Source organism: Bos indicus x Bos taurus, chromosome 10 (assembly GCF_003369695.1).
Source record: "Bos indicus x Bos taurus breed Angus x Brahman F1 hybrid chromosome 10, Bos_hybrid_MaternalHap_v2.0, whole genome shotgun sequence".
Classification (NCBI taxonomy): domain Eukaryota; kingdom Metazoa; phylum Chordata; class Mammalia; order Artiodactyla; family Bovidae; genus Bos; species Bos indicus x Bos taurus.
Window position 1 is genome coordinate 72964646 of NC_040085.1, and position 13579 is coordinate 72978224.

General features: G+C 39.7%; 1 protein-coding gene across 3 annotated transcripts in view; it reads left to right on the top strand.

Annotated features, from left to right (window-relative positions):
- Window positions 1-585: 585 nt before the first annotated feature.
- Window positions 586-13579, top strand: part of MPP5 (membrane palmitoylated protein 5) — an 80433-nt gene continuing 67439 nt past the window's right edge. Inside the window, exons 1-3 of one of the 3 annotated variants that reach the window (XM_027552213.1) lie at window positions 651-781; window positions 983-1316; window positions 1772-1808. The gene's annotated coding sequence lies outside the window, so the exon portion shown is untranslated. Of the gene's footprint in view, window positions 782-982; window positions 1317-1771; window positions 1809-13579 lie in introns of all 3 variants that reach the window. The other 2 variants (XM_027552214.1, XM_027552212.1) reach the window with 2 other exon arrangements.

The window sequence follows — 13579 nt, forward strand, 5'->3', positions numbered from 1 at the left end:
GTGGCCCTCTTCTGTGGCATCCTTCCTGTCTGGTTTTCAGAATTCGGTCCTAGCTGCTGGCTTTGTGAAGTCTTCCATGGTAGCAGAGAATTCTTTCGTGGGACACCACACGCATCCAGGTGTTCGGGTATGCCATGGTTCTTTTTTACACAAATGTTAGATTGTGTGACGTGCTTCACAGGACATGACGAGTAGCCTCAAGGGAAACCAGATTTTCTTCAGCAGCTGACGGACATTCGGGGAGATAAGAAAGGTCTGGAGACCGTGAGCCCGCCCACTGCGTCTTAGCGAAACCTCACGTCCTCACATAACCTGGCCAGTGAGCTCAAGCCAAAAGCAGTTCCCCAGCGCCTGAAAGCCCGAAACACTTCGCGTTTTCCACTTGAGGCGCGCGACTGCGCGCGCGGCCGGCCCCTCGGGAGCTGCAGAGCGGACCAATGAGAGGGCCCGTTCTCCGCGCCGGCTCGGGATTGGGCGAATCGCGCGAGCCTCTCTGCCAAACAGCGGGCAGGCGTGCAGAGGAGCGGCTGGGATAGGCGCGCCCACTGCGCCAGAGTCCCGGGAGCGCGTGCGCGGTCTTGCGCGGTCTCGAGGTGGAGTCACTGGCGGCGACGGCGGCGACTGGGGGTGGGGCGGGGGCGGGGATTTAAGATTGTGAGGTAGGGAATCGCGAGTTTCTGGATTCTTTATCCGGTATTTTAAGTGCCGCTGGGAAGCTGTCGTTTGTGCAGTGTTTAGAGGAGGCCGGGGCGGGAGGAGCGGCGGCCGCCGTGGCGCGGAGGTAAGAGGCTGACCGGCGGCGGCTCGGTGTGGCGGTCTTAATCAACAGGTCCCCGCGAGCGGCTGGGGGAGGCACGGCCGCGCTCACCCCCTCCCCCACGCGCGGGCCAGGGCGGGACCCCGGGCTGCTTCGCGGGCTGCTCCAGGCAGCGGGAGCCCGGCCGGCAGCGGAGGGTGTTAGCTCAACCTTTGTCCCTCGCAGGAACGCTGCCTGGCGGTGCCCGCTCCCTCTGCCTTGGCTAACGACCCACCACGGCGGGTCTCCTGCCCGCCCGGCCCGAGGTGCAGGGAGGCGCCTGCCCTCTGCGCCCGCGCCTCGGGGTTCGCAACTCTCCGGACTCGCTCCAGGCCGGGTCCGGGATCTTGGCGGGGCGAAGAACACGGAACACTTTCCTCTGGTAGACGGAATGTAGTCGTCGTTTCTCTGCCTGACTCAGCTGCTGGTATTCGGCTCCTCGCTGCAGTCTTGAAACAAACAGTTCTTACTTCCTCGCAACCATTTTTAAAGAAAAGCCTAATCCCGTTCATGGTTTCTGGTAATTTAAGTTTTCAGATTGAAGTTGGAAGCTTGTAAATTGTTGTCAGCTGCGTTTAACGAGAGAGTTTAAACAATCTTGGGTGCAAATTATGTAACTTCCTAATGATAATAACTCACCTTCTGTCTAGTTGATTGACATACTGTAAGATGTTCAGAATTTAGGTTTCCTTCGAAAGGTTTTTCTTGGCAGTTGACGTTCAAATTAAAATCTCATACCTAGGAGGTTTTTAGAAGTAGTACATAGTGTGTGTTTTTGTCTCCGTTCTCGTTTAGAATTGTGAAAATTTAGATTTGGCAAGCCCTTGGAACAAACGTTTTGAAATTTCGATTTTAATGACAAGGTGAAAGGTGTTAATATTTGTGTTTTTTAAAAGTGTTACGTGTTAATGATAGTGTTCTAGTTATGCTTTTGGATTATACCAGAAATTAATAACCTAATAAATTCTTCAATAGGAACAAGTGGCATGCTGGTTATTGGTGTCTTTGAACTGTAAGTATTGGGATAATGAAATTGTTAAATAAGCTCTTTTGGATAGTAGACTACTATTTACTAGATTTCTGTAGATTTGCATGTTACAGGTTTTAAAAGGCTTTTTATACTATTGTAGCAAGCAGAAGCTATTACAGTGTAGGAACTCTGTAGATGAAACAGGCAAAAAAAATACAGAAAGAAATTCATGATTTTATCTTTGTTAAAGTCAAGTAAACTTGCCATGTAGTTCAATGACTTCTGGCCACACAGACTTGAAGTTGAGAAGATTGACTCATTAATATTAACGTATTTTAGAATGATAAACTACAAAAGGATATGCAAATTTTACTTGAGGGTTGCCCAAGGTAGTAGTAGAACTTTCCCTCGTAGCTCTATCGGTAAAGAATCTGCCTGGAGTGCAGGAGACCTGGGTTTGATTCCTGGGTCGGGAAGATCCTCTACCCACTCCAGTATTCTTGCCTGGAGAATCCCGGGAACTCTGCCTGGCAGGCTACAGTCCATGGGATCACAAGAGCTGGACACGACTTAGTGACTATACCACCACCACCAAGTTAGTAGGGTGAGTTTAGAAGTTTATATGCTCTTTCTGAATGATTATTATATGATTAAAAAGCTCATCACAGACATAGAAGAAATTTGGCCCTTTTTTGGTATCAGTATCCTTGTTGAGTTGGAAATAATCTTTAGTCTTTGTATAGTCTAACCTCTTCATTTTCCAAGAAAAAGAAAGTGAGGTATGTAGATAGATTAGTTAGCAGCAGAGTTGGAACTAAATGCTAAAATGCTTGCCTTATGATAAGTTAAACTCTTCTGAAAAATCATATATGGAGCCAGCAGAGTTGAATTTTTTCCCTCGTGCATTTTTTCTTTTTCTTTTTAAAATAACCACTAACCACAATTAATTCATTCCTTGACTGAAGGATTATTCTCAGTTTTTCAGTATTTCAGACAATGTTTAGTGAACATCCGTATGTGTATCTCCTTGAACACATTTGTAAAGTTTTCTCTGGAATGAATTCCTGGGCCATAGGTTGATGTGCATTTTCAACTTTGCCAGCTGCCAAATAATACTCTAAAGTTGTAACAATTTACAGACCTGCCAACAGTGTATGAGTCACCCTTATCCATTATCCACGTTTAGAATTGCCAGATTGGCATCAGATTTTTTAATTTGTGCCAGTTTGATGGGTGAGAAATGATATAATTATTTTCCTTCTTTAACAAAGGTTTTAACTTTATTTTTAATTTTGGTGAAGTGAAATTAACTCTTTTTGTTGTACAGTTATTTTGACAGATACATAGAGCTATGCAACTACCAAAATTGAGACACCCAGTAACAGTTCAGCCCCTGAAATTCCCTTGAGCTGCTCTTTTATAGTCTTTAACTGCTGGCAACTGATATTGATTATTGTCTTTCCTTGTAATTTGTCTTTTCTAGAATATCAGGTAATGGAATTATATAGTGTTTAGCCTTTTGAGTCTGGTTTCTTTAATTTAGTGTAATACTTTGGAGTGTTTCTTGATGTTGAGTGTGTTAGCAATTCTTTATGTTGCTGAATGTAGTATTCCAGTGTATGGATGCATCACGATTTATCCATCTACCAGTTGAAAGACATTTGAGTTTTTTGTTTGAACTATGAATAAAGCTGCTATAAATCTTTGTTAGCAAGTTTTTATGTGAACACAAGCCTTCATTTCTCTTGGATAAGCACCTCCAAGTGAAATTTCTGGGTCATGTGGGAAGTGTATGTTTAACTTTAAAAATATGTGTTAGGTAGAATAGTGGCCCAAGATGTTCTGCTCCTTGGAAACTGTGAATAAATTAGATTACATGACAAAAGTGAATTAAAGTTGTAGGTGGAATTAATCAACTGACTTTAAGATAGAGTTTATCCTGAGGTTATCCAGGTGCTGTGCCTAGAGTATCACAAAGGTTCTTAAAAGGGGAAGAGAAGGTAGAAAGATGTAACAGTGGGAGCAGGGACAGAGAGATGCAGAGTTCTCGGTTTTGAGGTTGGAGAATTTGGGGCATAAGCTAAGAAATATGGTCTCTTGATAAGGCCAGGAAATGGATTAATCTTTAGACCTCATGGAAAAGAATGGAGTTCTGCCAACAACTTGATTTTCACCCAGAGAGACCTGTGTCAGATATTTAACCTACAGAACTGTAAAATAATAAGTTTATGTTGTTTTAAGCCACTAAATCTGTGGCAACTTGTCACAGTAGTGTAGGAAACTATACACTCAAAAATACATTTTCCAAAGAGGCTGAATTATATTCTCAGTGGTGGTGTATGAGTATTCTAATTCCTTTATGTCCTCATCAACACTTGGTATAATCACTCTTTTTAATTTTAGTCATTGTAATAGGTATATATATATATATAGCAGTATTTCATTGTGGTTTTTATTTGAATTTTTCTCGTGAATATTGATGAGGAGCATCACTTCAGTGCTTACTTGCCATCTGCATATCTTTGATGAAGTGTCCAAGTTTCAAATCTTTTTCCATTTTTAAATTGAATTTTCTTATTGTCTGATTTTTTTCTAGTCCTTTGTCAGATATGTGGTTTGCAGAGATTTTCTTCGAGTCTGTGGCCTGCCTTTTCCTTCCTTCTCAGCTGTGTCTTTTGAAGTACAGAAGTTTTAAATTTTGGTTAAGTGCAAAGTATCAATATTTTCTTTTATGAGTCTTAGTTTTGGTATAGTATATAAGAACTCTTTGCCAAACCAAGATCACAAAGATTTTCTCCTATGTCGTCTTCTATAAATTATATATTTTACCTTTCGATCTGTGTTATACTTTTGAGTTACTTGTTGTGTACAGCTGTAAGTTGAGTTTCACCTATTTGTCCAGTTGTTCCATGTCTGTTTGTTAAAAAGACTATTCTCCATTGAATTGTCTTTGTTTCTTGGTCAAAAACCATTTGACTACATTTGTGTGGGTTTCTTTCTAGCCTCCTCTGTGTTCCCTTGTTGTATTTGGCTTTTTTTTTTCCCCACCAGTATCACAGTGTCTTGATTAATATAGGTTTAAAATTAAGTCTTGAAATCAGGTAATGTGAATTCTCCAACTTTTTTTTTTTTTTCCAAAATTGTTTTGGCTATTTTAGTACTTTTGCCTAGATTTTATAATCAGCTTATTGCTATAAATATATATAAATTCCATGAACTTCCAGATGTTCAAGCTGGGTTTTAGAAAAGGCAGAGGAACCAGAGATCAAATTGCCAACATTCGCTGGATCATGGAAAAAGCAAGAGAGTTCCAGAAAAACATCTATTTCTGCTTTCTTGACTATGCCAAAGCCTTTGACTGTGTGGATCACAAGAAACTGTGGAAAATTTGGAAAGAGATGGGAATACCAGACCACCTGACCTGCCTCTTGAGAAACCTGTATGCGGGTCAGGAAGCAACAGTTAAAACTGGACATGGAACAATAGACTGGTTCCAAATAGGGAAAGGAGTATGTCAAGGCTGTGTGTTGTCACTCTGCATATTTAACATATGTAGAGTACATCATGAGAAACGCTGGGCTGGATGAAGCACAAGCTGGAATGAAGATTGCTAGGAGAAACATCGATAACCTCAGATATGGAGATGATACCACTCTTACGGCAGAAAGTGAAGAAGAACTAAAGAGCCTCTTGATGAAAGTGAGAGAGGAGAGTGAAAAAGTTGGCTTAAAACTCAGCATTCACAAAACTAAGATCATGGCATCTGGTCCCATCATTTCATGGCAAATAGATGGGGAAACAGTGTCAGACTTTATTTTTGTGGGCACCAGAATCACTGCAGATGGTGATTGCAGCCATGAAATTAAAAGATGCTTGCTCCTTGGAAGGAAAGTTATGACCAACCTAGACAGCATATTAAAAAGCAGAGATACTGCTTTGCCAACAAGGGTCCATCTAGTCAAAGCTATGGTTTTTCCAGTAGTCATGTATGGATGTGAGAGTTGGATCATAAAGAAAATTGAGTGCCAGAGAGTTGATGCTTTGGAACTGTGGTGTTCGAAAAGACTCTTGAGAGCCCATTGGACTGCAAGGAGATCCAACCAATCCATCCTAAAGGAAATCAGTCCTGAATACTCATTGGAAGGACTGATGCTGAAGCTGAAACTCCGATTCCTTGGCCACCTGATGCGAAGAGCTCACTCATTTGAAAAGACCCTGATGCTGGGAAATACTGAAGGCGAGAGAAGGGGACAACAGAGGATGAGATGATTGGATGGCATCACTGACTCAATGGACATGAATCTGAGTAAACTCTGGGAGTTGGTGATGGACAGGGAGGCCTGGTGTGCTGCAGTCCATGGGGTCACAAAGAGTCAGACATGACTGAGTGACTGAACTGAACCGAGGATTTTGAAGTTGTTGTAGATTAATTTGATAATTGACGTCTTAACAAAATAGAGTTTTCCAATCTATGAACATGATGTTTCTCTCTATTTAGGTCTTTTATTTATTTCATGAATGTTTCATAGTTTTCAACATGTAGATCCTGCAAATGTTTTATTAGTTCTCTACCTAAGTATTTCAGTTTTTTAGTCCTAATGCAAATGTCATTTTTAAAACCTTGTCTTTCCAGTTGACCATTGCTAGTATGTGAAATGCAATCAATTTTTATATGTTGCTTTTGTATTTTGAGTTTTTATTAAACTCATTTATAATTTCTAGGAGCTTTTTCCTGTAGATATTTTGGAATTTGTCTAAGGAGGCAGTCATGTCATTTATGAATAGAGAAACCTACCTACCTTTCCTGTATGTCTTTTTTTTCTTGACTTTGTGCAGCGTCTAGGACTTCCAATAGGGTTGAAAGGGAACGTCCTTGCCTTGTTCACAATCTTAGAGCGTTCAGTCTCACCTTCAAAGTATAATGCTAGATGTAAGTCATTTTGTAGATTCTATAAATCATATTAAGGAAATTTCCTTCTGTTCTGAGGTTGCTGAGAGTTTGAGGGGGGTTGTTTGCGTTTTTAATCATGAATAGATGTTGAATTTTGTCATGCCTGTCTGCATCTATTGAGGTGACCATTTGAATTTTTTAAATCTGTTAATACAGTGAATTACACTGATTAATTTTTCAGTGTTGACGTGGCCTTGTGTGTTTCTGGGAATAACTCCAGAGTTGTTGCAAACTAAATAATTTTGGGTTATTTTCCTTTGATAGTGACATTTTTCTTAAAAAGGAAACTGAATATAGGATTTTTTGAAAGTGTTTATAAAGTCATCAAAGTCAAGGTATTCATTAACAGTTGTGTACGTTTCATATGTTGTAGGACTTCTTGATCTATCTATACTGGAGTTTATAGACTGTACTTTACCGCTATGGGACTCCTGTTTCAGATTGCTAAATGAAGAAAGAAAATTTTTGTAACACTGTAATCAAGCATTTCCTCACGCTGGCTTAATTTAAGCAAATTGTTTAAGTGATAGTGAAGTTTATTTTGAATGAAGATAAAATGATTTAATTGGGAGATTTTTTACTTGGAATGAAAGCAATGGGAATGTCACATACCACGGGGGGTGGCGGGGGTGGAGAAAGCTCCTTCAACACAAGAAAATCAACTAGACCCTTGAGTAATCACATAAATGTTTGGTTTGATCCAAGTGTAAGGAATTCAGTGAATGTATTAAAAAGTGTGAAGTGAAGTATAAACTACTTGAAATGCCAGGCTCTGTTTTGCTATACTGAAGATGTTCTTCATGAAAAAATGTGGGTACATAGTAAAAAGGTACATGTTTATTAAATATGTTTTAATATGGTGAATTGTGAAGTTTTTCCTCCATCACTTTCTACTACAGAAGACACATTAATTGTTAAGAATAAGGTTTCATGGGGAGTTCCCTGGCAGGCTAGGACTCTGCACTCCCCCTGCAGGAGCAGGCACAGGTTCCATCCCTGGTGGGAGTACTGAGATTCAAAACCTTACCACCTTCCCTTCAAAACAAATAACAAGGGTTCAGTAACTTCATAATCAAGCTATTTAATTTTATCACTTTTATAAATTTGAGCTTATTAGGCTTTAAACATAAAGTTTCAAGCAATTTCTCTCATGTAATTTTGAAGTTCTTCTTTCTTAATAGTTGTCTCAAAGAAGCTAAACATTGAAGTTTTGAGGCCTCTGAGGTTCTTTGCATTTTTGATACTTTAAGGCAGGGGTTGGCAAATTTCTATAAAAGGCCAGGTAGTAACTACTGTAAGCTTTGCAGATTGTCCCAGTTCTGTTGCAGGTGTCCAGCTCTGCTGTACAGTGCAAAGACGGCCAAATGAATCTGTGTTCCAGCAAAACTTTGTTTACAAAAACAAGGTATGCCTTATTTGGCCTGTGGACTTAGTTTGCCTATTTTGATTTTGGGCAAAAGTCAGCAGGAAAAATGAAAATAATTACAGTAATGTAGCAGAAAGACTTTAAGATCAGCTGAGTTGGAAGGTTATTCAGTGCTGTAATTCGCAGCCACGCCTTCATTTTCCTTATCTTTAACAGGTGGCCATCTAGGAAGATGACTGAAAAAGATAAGATAGGGTATGGAAGGTACTGAACAAAATATTCTGACATGTAGCAGATACTTAATAAGATTTGCTCCCACCACCACGCCATTTTATGTTATTTTACAGTGTGTAGTTGTCCAAATATTAGAAATTATGGTTGTATTTATATTTCTAGCTAAATTATCTTTTGAATTACGCTTATTGGACATGTAAGTTGTAACTGTTTGGCTTCACAGTAGTATCAGAAACTTCACATGAAAAAATTGAGAGTTTGTGTTAAAATATAATTTCTTGTTTTGAGAATTTTACATTGTCACAAAAAATGTTTGATAATGTCACTTAAAATGCCTTATTTTGATAGGACCTAAGAAGTAGGTTTTCTGTATTTTGAGTGCTTCAGAAGTGCCTGTAAGATTGTATATATTTAAATTAATTGACTGACTCCTGTGAGTGAACTGAACTGGGTGCTCTGCTAGGATTTGGTTGTACTTTAAAAGTACTTAAATTTAGGTGCTCATTTTTGTTTAATGTTTGGGACATAAGGGATGCTTCAGAAAGTTTTTCTTTCTTTCTGAATTTCTGTCCAGATAGAGCTGAATTTGAAATTTTAACTCCCCTCGCTCCTCCAAAAAAAAAAAATGTCAGTGCTTTTTGGCAGATCAGAGGCAGAGATGCCACATACCTGGCTGTTGGGTTAATTTTGCGCCAGTAGTTAGTGGCAGAACTGGGGTTGGATCTCACGTACCAGATGGGGTATCTTTTTAGTACTCATTTCATTGCTCTGTTGTGTGGCTTGTTAGCTCTGTTATTACCTGTCTCTGGACTCCCCAGAGATTGTTTTCTTGTCCCATGTTCTCCATTTTTCCCTTCAAGCTTAAGCAGAAGCTGTTGCAAAGTCTTATCAGATTTTACTAAGAAAATTTTATATTATTGTTTAATCACAGTTATAGCTTAGAATGCAATTGTATTATATTTAGTGTGAAAGAAAAGTTTGTTTTTAAGCAGATTTTTTAAATTTAGCTTTACATTGATTATATTATCTGTATGATACTTATGTATGAGTTGGTTTTTCTTTGGTTTACAAGTGATCATTATAACTAGTTTATTCAGAAGATTAAACGTAAATTCTGAATATTTATAATGTGGAGACTTTGGGTGGGATATAAGGAAGTATTAGATGAAGTCACTGCCCTCAAAGGCCTGGCTTTGAAGTAAGTATGGATGGTCCCTTAGAGACTAAGTTGGATTAAGAGAATTTATTAGTTGTTTGAAATGGACAGAATCACAGAATTGCTTAAATAATATGCAAATAAATTGTAAGGTTCCTTTTATAGTGTTGCAGACTTATAATTTTTAAAAATTATATATCAAGGTTTATTTAACTGTGTTACTGTTGGTGAGTTGTTTCTAACTTTTGGTTATTATGAGTAAACGTTACCATGAATGTTCCTGTAACTTTAGTTTATGAAAGTGCATGTGACCACATGTTTCTCTGGGGCTCTGTTCTCTAGTATAGTGGCCACCAGCCACATGTGACTGTTTAAATTTCGATTAACTAAAATTAAGAATTCAGTTCTTCAGTTACCCATGCCACATTTCAAGTGCTTGTTAGCTGTATATGGCCAGTGTGGCTGTGTTAGTACCGCACAATGCAGATACAGAACATTTTCATTATTGTATATAACCATCAGGGCATTCAAGGAAATTGTATCGTGAATCCCAGAGTTAACCTCTGGCCAGGTGATTTATCTGAGGACTATACAAATAAGCAAATAAGCTACAGACGTTTTTCAAAATAATGATTCACTTACAAGTAATCAGTAGATACCTAAGAGTTTATGAAAGGAAATTTGGTGGTTCTTTGTAGGCATCTTAAAGGGACAGTGTTCTTTTTACATTTTAATCTTTTATACTTTATTTCTTACCCTTATACTTTCTGCCTTATCCTTTTATTTCAGTTTTATAGTGAGAATAGTATTTAATTTGGCTGAATCACAGTACTTTTTTCTTTTCCCTAACCCAACCCAGAACTGTATCCTCTGCCCCATCTCTTAGTTTGTCATCCTTTGTATGTAGTTCTAAACATTAACAACTTTGTGACCAAATAGAGGCTCAGAGAGATTATTTTATCCTGATTCCTGTTGTAACTGATAGCAGGTATTTGAACTCAGTTTATTTTTCTCCAAAGCCCTTGGGTTTTTCTACTTTGTATTTTAGCCTGCTTTTAGATTTACCAGGTTTAACACCGTCTTTTTGGTAAGAATCTTTTTTTAGGAAAGACATCTTTAATTTATTATTTAAATTGTATTTGAATTAAAGTGAAGATCTTTGAACCTGTAAATTGTAAGCTCCTTAAGGGTAGGGGCTACGTCTTTTTATTTTAATATCTCTCTGCTTAATATGGCACATGGTAGATGGATTGGAGAAGGTGGTGGCACTCCACCCCAGCACTTTTGCCTGGAAAATCCCACGGACAGAGGAGCCTGGTGGGCTGCGGTCCATGGGGTCGCGAAGAGTCGGACAGGACTGAGCAACTTCACTTTCACTTTTCACTTTGACGCATTGGAGAAGGAAATGGCAACCCACTCCAGTGTTCTTGCCTGGAGAATCCCAGGGACGGTGGAGCCTGGTGGGCTGCCGTCTATGGGGTCGCACAGAGTCGGACACGATTGAAGCGACTTAGCAGATGGATGTTATCAATTTGCACTTTTTAATCATTTACTTATTAAACCTTAGCCTTACTTGTAAGTTTCATCCCAGAGACTGTTCTAACCTAGTTACCTCCTGTAGCCTGAGAGAATTTGAGATGCCATTTATTTGGTGTTGACCATAAATGTGTTTATTGATGGATGGGGGGGATTGTCTAATTAGCTTTCTTTACAAATATTAAATGTGAATGGATGAATTATGGGCTTTTATGATAGAGATCATAGTTACAAACCTTGCACCAATTAAGTACTCATACTGTGGAATCAGATTGGTGCTTCTTGACTTGTGTGTGACTCTGGGCAGGTTAACCTGTGAAAATCTGATTGCTTCTCTGCAGAATGGGGCTTGTACTTGTGCCTGATTCAGAGGTTGTAGGGCTGTCTGAGGAGGCCTTACAAATAGCTGTAAAAAAAAGGGAAGCTAAAAGCTAAGGAGAAAAGGAAAGATATACCCATTTGAACACAGAGTTCCAAAGAATAGCAAGGAGAGATAAGAAAGCCTTCCTCAGCGATCAATGCAAAGAAACAGAATGGGAAAGAGTAGAGATCTCTTCAAGAAAATTAGAGATACCAAGGGAACATTTCATGCAAAGATGGGCTCAATAAAGGACAGAAATGGTAGGGACCTAACAGAAGCAGAAGATATTAAGAATAGGTGGCAAGAATACACAGAAGAACTGTACAAAAAAGAACTTCATGACCCAGATAATCACAATGGTATAATCACTCACCTAGAGCCAGACATCCTGGAATGTGAAGTCAAGTGGACCTTAGAAAGCTTCACTATGAACAAAGCTAGTGGAGGTGATGGAATTCCAGTTGAGCTATTTCAAATCCCGGAAGATGATGCTGTGAAAGTGCTGCGCTCGATATGCCAGCAAATTTGGAAAACTCAGCAGTGGCCATAGGACTGGAAAAGGTCAGTTTTCATTCCAGTCCCAAAGAAAGACAGTGCCAAAGAATGCTCAAACTACCGCACAATTGGACTCATCTCACACACTAGCAAAGTAATGCTCAAAATTCTCCAAGCCAGGCTTCAGCAATACGTGAGCCATGAACTTCCTGATGTTCAAGCTGGTTTTAGAAAAGGCAGAGGAACCAGAGATCAAATTGCCAACATCCGCTGGATCGTGGAAAAAGCAAGAGAGTTCCAGAAAAACATCTATTTCTGCTTTCTTGACTATGCCAAAGCCTTTGACTATGTGGATCACAAGAAACTGTGGAAAATTCTGAAAGAGATGGGAATACCAGACCACCTGACCTGCCTCTTGAGAGACCTGTATGTGGGTCAGGAAGCAACAGTTAGAACTGGACATGGAACAACAGACTGGCTGCAAATAGGAAAAGGAGTATGTCAAGGCTGTATATTGTCACCCTGCTTCTTTAACTTATGTGCAGAGTACATCATGAGAAATGCTGGGCTGGAAGAAGCACAAGCTGGAATGAAGATTGCTGGGAGAAATATCAAAAACCTCAGATATGCAGATGATAGCCCCCTTATGGCAGAAAGTGAAGAAGAACTAAAAAGCCTCTTGATGAAAGTGAAAGAGGAGAGTGAAAAAGTTGGCTTAAAGCTCAACATTCAGAAAACGAAGATCATGGCATCTGGTCTCATCACTTCATGGCAAATAAATGGGGAAACAGTGGAAACAGTCTCAGACTTTATTTTTTTGGGCTCCAAAATCACTGAAGATGGTGATTGCAGCCATGGAATTAAAAGACACTTACTCCTTGGAAGGAAAGTTATGACCAACCTAGATAGCATATTCAAAAGCAGAGACATTACTTTGCCAACAAAGGTCTGTCTAATCAAGGCTATGGTTTTTCTAGTGGTCATGTATGGATGTGAGAACTGGACTATAAAGAAAGCTGAATGCCAAACAATTGATGCTTTTGAACTGTGGTGTTGAAGACTCTTAAGAGTCCCTTGGACCGCCAGGCGATCCAACCAGTCCATCCTAAGGGAGACCAGTCTGGGTGTTCGTTGGAAGGACTGATATTGAAGCTGAAACTCCAATACTTCGGCCACCTGATGCAAAGAGCTGACTCATTTGACAAGACCCCGATGCTGGGAAAAATTGAGGGCAGGAGGAGAAGGGGACGACAGAGGATGAGATGGCTGGATGGCATCACTGACTCGATCTACATGGGTTTGGGTGGACTCTGGGAGTTGGTGATGGACAGGGAGGCCTGGCGTGCTGTGGTTCATGGGATCAAAAAGAGTCGGACACGACTGAGCGACTGAAATGAACTGAGGGAAGGAAAAACCTTTTTCTCTTTCCTCCTAGGTTCTTTGTCTGGGGCTCTGCAAATTAAACTGACAAAAGACAGAGTAACAGAAGAAATGGTTTGTCACTTATGCATATGGAGGGCTACAGAGGAAAGAATTGGAGACCATAGAAGCAGTGAATCTGAGCGATAAATTGTGGAATAGAGACAAGACAAAGGAAAGAGGCTTTTTAGGGCCTGCAAATTGTGGGAATAAATATGTGGGAGCAACTAGTGAATACAAAGATTATTTTAGTCAGGTTTGTTATACAGATTTATGTCTGTGTCATCTGCATTGA